Source organism: Octodon degus, unplaced genomic scaffold (assembly GCF_000260255.1).
Source record: "Octodon degus isolate 3935 unplaced genomic scaffold, OctDeg1.0 scaffold00110, whole genome shotgun sequence".
NCBI lineage: Eukaryota > Metazoa > Chordata > Mammalia > Rodentia > Octodontidae > Octodon > Octodon degus.
In genome coordinates, this window is record NW_004524686.1 from 5,619,937 (window position 1) to 5,626,532 (window position 6,596).

At 37.0% G+C, this 6,596-nt stretch overlaps 1 pseudogene; it reads left to right on the top strand.

Annotated features, from left to right (window-relative positions):
- Window positions 1–2,033: 2,033 nt before the first annotated feature.
- On the top strand, window positions 2,034–3,236 carry LOC101584065 (annotated as a pseudogene).
- The last annotated feature ends 3,360 nt before the right edge of the window (window positions 3,237–6,596 follow it).

A 6,596-nucleotide genomic window follows, 5' to 3' on the forward strand; every position in this document is an offset into this window, starting at 1 on the left:
ATCAAAGCAATTAGAAATGACAAATGTGGGCCAGCCAGATAGCTCAGCAGATTAAAGTGCCTGCTTAGGCAGAGTGCAGCCGTTCAATCCCTGGTGCGCAGTGCCCACCCTGCCCCTGGAACTTGCTGAGACTGTGATTGAGACTGGGTGTGGTGGTGCATGCCTATAATCCCAGCATTTGGGAAGCTGGCAACAGGAGAATCACTACAGGTCTGATCTACGTATGAGACCCTAAACACCCTACAGACCCTGTACCAAATACATAAAAAATAGCAAAGGTAAAATCTCAACAGACATGATCAAAATTAAAAAGATCATAAACAACTGCTGCTTCACAAAACTGTATATTAATAAACTGAAAAACTAAGAAGAAATGGCTAGATTCCTATATGCATACCAGCACTGAACCAAGAAAATGTTAATAGCTTAAATAATCTAATAACAGGCAATGAAATTAAAGCAGTAATAAAAGTCCTACTAACTAAGCAAAGTCCAGGTCCAGTTGGATTCACTACTGAATTCTATGAAAACTTTAGGGAAAATCTAACACCAGCACTCCTCAAGCTCCTTAATAAAATTATAAGGAAAGTAGTACTCCCAATGTTATTCCTGAAAGCTACATTATCCTAAATTTAAAACCAGACAAAGATCCAAACAAAAATGTGAATTATAGATCAATCTCTTTAATGAATATAGATGCAAAATTCCTCAGCAAGATGATGGAAAATAGAGTCTAGTGAATCATCAAGAAGATCACATCGCCAGGGAGATGGCTCAGTGGAATAAGTGCTTTCCTGGCAAGCGCAAGGGCCTGAGTTCAATCCCCGGTTTCACACACACACACAAAAAAAAGATCACATGTACTTACCAAGTAGGCCAATCCCAGGCATGTGAGGCAAATAAATAAACGTATTGTATCATGTAAAGAGAATCAAAAAAAATCACATAAATATCTCATTAGATGCATAAAAAAGCTTTGACAAATTCTGTAATATCCATTCATGAAAAAGACACTAAAGAAAATGGATGTAGAAGGACCTTTCTCAATCTGATAAAAGCCATTTAGACAAATCTGCTGACAACACCACATTAAATGAGTAAAAACTGAAAGCATTCCCTTTAAAATCAAGAATAAGACAAGAAAGTTCAGTATCACCACTCCTGTTCAACACAGTACTCAAAGCATTAGCAAGACCAATTAGACAAGAGAAAGAAGTAAAAGGGATATGTATATGAAAGGGACAGAGAAAATTATCATATTTGCACCGGATACTATCTTCTAAAGACCAAAAAAAAAAAAAGAATCCACTAAAAGACTCTTAGAATTGATAACCAGTTTCAGCAATATACTAGGATACAAAACACAGAAAAATCAATAGCATAGTAACATTCCTGTATACTAATAATAAGCTCACTGAGAAAATAATTATGGAAAAAATAATTCACAACAGTACCAAGAAAAATTAAATACACACAAATTCCTCTAACTAAAAAAGTGAAGGACCTTTATAATGAAAACAATACTCTGAAAAAGAGATCAAAGAGGTTCTGAATACCTTCACTGAGGTATAATTAAGTTCTCATAAAAATTTTAAAGGGTTTAATATAACATATATCAACACATATATGTATCACTTAAAATGATAAATATATACTTTCATAATTTTGAACAAACTTTCTCATTTTTCTAGGTAATCCATCCTTCCCCTGCCTTTTCTATCCCCATCTCTAAGAAACTAAAGATCTGCTCTCTATGGACTAAATGTTTTTGTTTTTATATAAATAGAATTACTGAGTGAGGGCTTTTTTGTGTCTACCTTCTTTCACTGAGCATAGTCATTCTGAGAGTCATCCATGTTCTAATCACTAATTCATTCCTTTTCAATATTGAGTAATATCCCACATTTTTAAAATCCACACTCAACTAATTGACCGATCACTTGTTAAGAAACATCTAGGAGCTCTGGGAGCCGCAACCTGTCAGAAGGAGTGGTTCGGTCTTCACCATCTTAGCGAGAAGATGTTTGCTCTCCATGGCGTACCACGGTGCGGGTGAACCCCTTCAATGCGCGGTACTGCACCTGCAGCTGCTGCATGATGGCCTTGAGGGCCCCACCAGCAACCCCGCCGGGCCCCAGGGTGCCCCGCGCCATCCCTGCAAGTTGGCTGCCACCACCATCGCGGAAGAGTACAGTTGTGAATATGCCTCCATGAAGTTTTATGCACTGTGTGGCTTTGGTATGGTCTTAAATTGTGGGCTGACTCACACTGCTGTTGTTCCCTTGGATTTAGCGAAATGCCCAATGCAGGTGGACTCCCAAAAGTACAAGGGCATATTTAATGGATTCTCAGTCACACTCAAAGAGGATGGTGTTCATGGTTTGGTGAAAGGATGTGCTCCAACTTTCATTGGCTACTCTATGCAAGGGCTCTGTAAGTTTGGCTTTTATGAAGTCTTCAAAGTCTCGTATAGCAACCTGCTTGTTGAGAAGAATGTCTGTCCTTGGTGTAGGTCACTGTACTTGGCTGCCTCTACCAGTGTTGAGTTCTTCGCTGACATCGCCCTGACTTCTATGGAAGCTGCTGAAGTTCGAATTCAAACTCAACCAGGTTATTCTACCACTTTGAGGGATGCTGTTCCCAAAATGTTTAAGGAAGAAGGCCTGAAAGACCTTCTACAAGGGAGGTGCCCCTCTCTGGATGAGACCTTACACCGTGATGAAGTTTGCCTGCTTTGAACGTACCGTTGAAGCATTGTACAAGTTGGTGGTTCCTAAGCCCCGAAGTGAATGTAGGAAGGCGGAGCAGCTGGTGTAACGTTGTGGAGGGCTACATAGCTGGGGTCTTCTGTGCAATTGTATCTCACCCTGCCGATTCTGTGGTATCTGTGCTAAATAAAGAAAGAGTAGTGGTGCTTCTCAGGTCCTCTAGAGACTTGGCTTTAAAGGCATGCGGAAGAGACTCTTGACCGTATCATCATGATCAGTGCTCTGACTGCACTACAGTGGTTCATCCGTGACTCCGTGAAGGTCTACTTCAGGATCCCTCGCCCTCCTCCACCTGAGATGCCAGAGTCCCTGAAGAAGCAGCTTGGGTTAACCCAGTAGAGCACAGCAACTCTGGACTGAATCTGTGTGTTGATCAGTGTTGAACAAAAGTACAAAAGGAACTTTTATGTCTATGACAGTGTAGGAAATTGTCTATTCCTGATAAAATTAATGTGGTATCCTTGCTTAAGGCAACAGTTCAAATACTGCTGAAAAAAACCCATCTGTTCATGAAAATAAAATAAAAGAAACACCTGGGATATTTCTATTTGTACCCATTACAAAGATAGTTGTTATCAACATTCATGCACAAGGCTTTGTATGGATTTATACTTTTTTTTCCTTTTAGATAAATACCTAGGACTAGAATACCTGGACCAGGTGTTTTAACTTTTTCAGAACCAAAATGATTATTCCACTCACAGTATATGATACTTCTACATCTTCCACACTCTTACAATATTTTATATGGCCAATCTTTCTTCAAGTTTAGACATGTATAAAACATGGTAACCCACTACGGCTTAATGGACATTTCTGTAATGGCTAATGAAGATAAGCCTTATTTCTTATACTTATTTGCTGTACATATATCCTCTTCTGTGGGGTTTCCACAAAAATCCTTTGCATTGTTTATGAAATTACCTTGTTTCCTTGTTATTTAGTTTTGAGGGTTTCCTATAGCCTCTGGTTACAAGTTCTTTAATGGATACATGATATGCAAGTATTGTTGCCACAGCTGTTTTGTATTCTCTTAACTAGATGTGACAGTCTTGCTCATAGTCAACTTTTTTTTTAACATTGATGAAATCTAATTTACAAGTTATCATTTATTTTTATGGACAGTACTAGAAGTTCTCTGAACTTCTATAATTTCTAGATTCATACCTTTCCCTAGACTTAGAAGGTTTTAAGTCACTATTTTTTCAATATCTTTTCTGCCTTGTATGCCCAAGCTCCTGGAAATCCTATTACTATTACAGACATTTTAGAGGTTTGGTATTATTTTACAAGTTCTGGAAACCCTGATCGTATTCAAAAAGTACTTTTTCTCTTTTGTACTCATTAGAGTATTTTTATTTTTCTTTGAGATCATTATTTTTCCTCTGTCATCACTATTATACTCCTAAATCCATGCAGTAAGATTCAATTTTAGTTGTATTGTTCAGATCTACAATTTCTTTGTATCCTTTTTATAACCTCTATTTCTTTGCTGAGCATATCTTATTTACTTCAAAAACATTTGCTACGGTTTGTTACCGAATTGTATTGCTATTTTAAAATCTCTGTCAGATAACGTCAAAAACTACTTCACCTTGACATTTGGATGCTGTTGATTATCTTCGCATGTGTGTTTGAAATTTTTCTTGTCCTTAATGTGCTGAGTTATTTTGGATCCTCTTATGGACATTTATTTCAACTGTTGTGTCTACTTTGAAGAAAGATACTCTAAAATTTCTCTTTGTAATTGTAGACTTGGTAAAATATCCCTTTATATCCAGCAGTTTTTATTTAATAGATTTCAAGGTCTAGAATTTATGGTCAAAAAGTCTATGATTTTATCCAACTGATATATTTTCTGTCATGATCTTCTTTATTCATTTAATAAATTCTATTTATGTGATATCTTCAATACTCTTGTTAGAATTTACATGGCACATATTTGTTTTGTTTATTTTCAATATACTGGTTTAGTTTTATGCTGTATACAGAAAATGGCTAGAATTTCTTTCAAAATAGTTTGATCTTTTCTTCTATATGACTGAATTTAGTCTGCTGACATTCATGGTGATTACTGATATTTTTAGAAATTATTCTTTTGGGACCGGGGAGATGGCTCAGGGGATAAGTGCTTCCCTGGCAAACACAAGGGCCTGAGTTCAATCCTTGGTTCCAAAAAAAAAAAAAAAAGAAAAACGAAATTATTCTTTCATTTTATTTAACTTTTCTGTTTAGCATGGCTTTCTTTGCTTGATTTTTCTTCTTTATGTTTTCAGTTTGATTTACAAACTTTCACATATTTGTCTCCAGATTTGAGTATATAGATAATATTTTTAATTCTTACAGGCTATTCCTCCTATTTTAAGAATATACAAAATTATACATGATTCTAATACAATATAAAATTATTTAAGATTGTTACCAACACAATATGGCCTAGATCATAGCATGTTATAAATACAAACATTATCTCAACATTACAGATTTTATCTAGAGCAATACCTTGGTGTATTCTTGAATATGAAAGCAATCTTGCATCTAATTAAATATGTGAATTCCCTCTCTAGGCAGATCCCAGGCCCAGTGTGTGTGTGTGACTTTCTGCCTGCTTGCTCACTCCCTGGATCCCTTTCCAGGCAGAGCCCAGGTCTAGCGTACAGGCCTGGTGTGGAACCCGTGAAGAGAGGCTAGGGGCCAGACCCACCCAGCAAATCCAGGAGCTCAACATCTTGCCAGAGGAGCAAAGTGTGTTCACTTCCACAGGCTGGAGCAGGAAGAAGCTGAGCACAGCATTCAGACCCAAGCCAGGCATATCTGGATGAATTCAAACTTGGTAGATCTGGACCTGGTAAGCTGAGACACTTTGCTAGAACCTGATCTATGAGAGCAGCTTCTCTCTTTCTCTCTTTATCGAGAGAAGGTGCAACAGGTAACCAGGGTGAACTAATTTGCCTGGAAGACCCCATGTATATCAAGGGAAGGTGATCACACAGAACTTAGTGGAATTAACTTAAATAAAAATTCCCATTGTAATATCTGCTTAGCTACACAGACATAGAGTTTGCACTTATGGTCTAAAATACAAACCTATCAGTTGCAAAAATTGTCAACTCCTAAATATCATTACCCATTATTAATGTTCCTAAATGTGGTTCTGTAAGTACAAAACTATAGCAGCCTTAATCATATAATCTCTCTTGGGTAAGAATTTCAGTAGGTGCTAAGGTTATAACTGCACCAAAGCTCTACACTGAAGGTCAGAGGACAGTGCTATACAAAATGACAAAGAGAAGGAACAAAATGCATTCTCAGACACTGATCACACCTAAAACAAATGTAGGAGACACCAGCATAGAGGAAATCAGAAATTACACACTTGAAATCTCTAACATAATAGCATCTGAAGTAAAGAAATTCAGCATAAGAACAATATGCTAAAAGCCATTAGAGAAAAGAAACAGATCACATTTAAAGGAAAACTCATCAGAAAAATAGCAGATTTCTCTTCACAAACCATCAAGCAAAGAAGATTATGGAGTGAAGTACTACAAGTCTTGCAAGAAAACAAACTCCAACCCAGACTGATATACCCTGCAAAATTTTCTGTCATGTTTAATGGAGAAGTGAAATACTTTCATGACAAGGAACAACTAAAGAATTTCATGATGACAAAACCAATCCTACAGAGACTACTAAAAGATATTCTAGAGAGGGACCAAAATGACAAGCCCACAAATGAGAATGGAAAGAACCCACCAAATAGGGCAAACAATTAAACACAGGGGAAAAAAAGGTATTCATTTCAATTATAACCATCATTGTAAATGG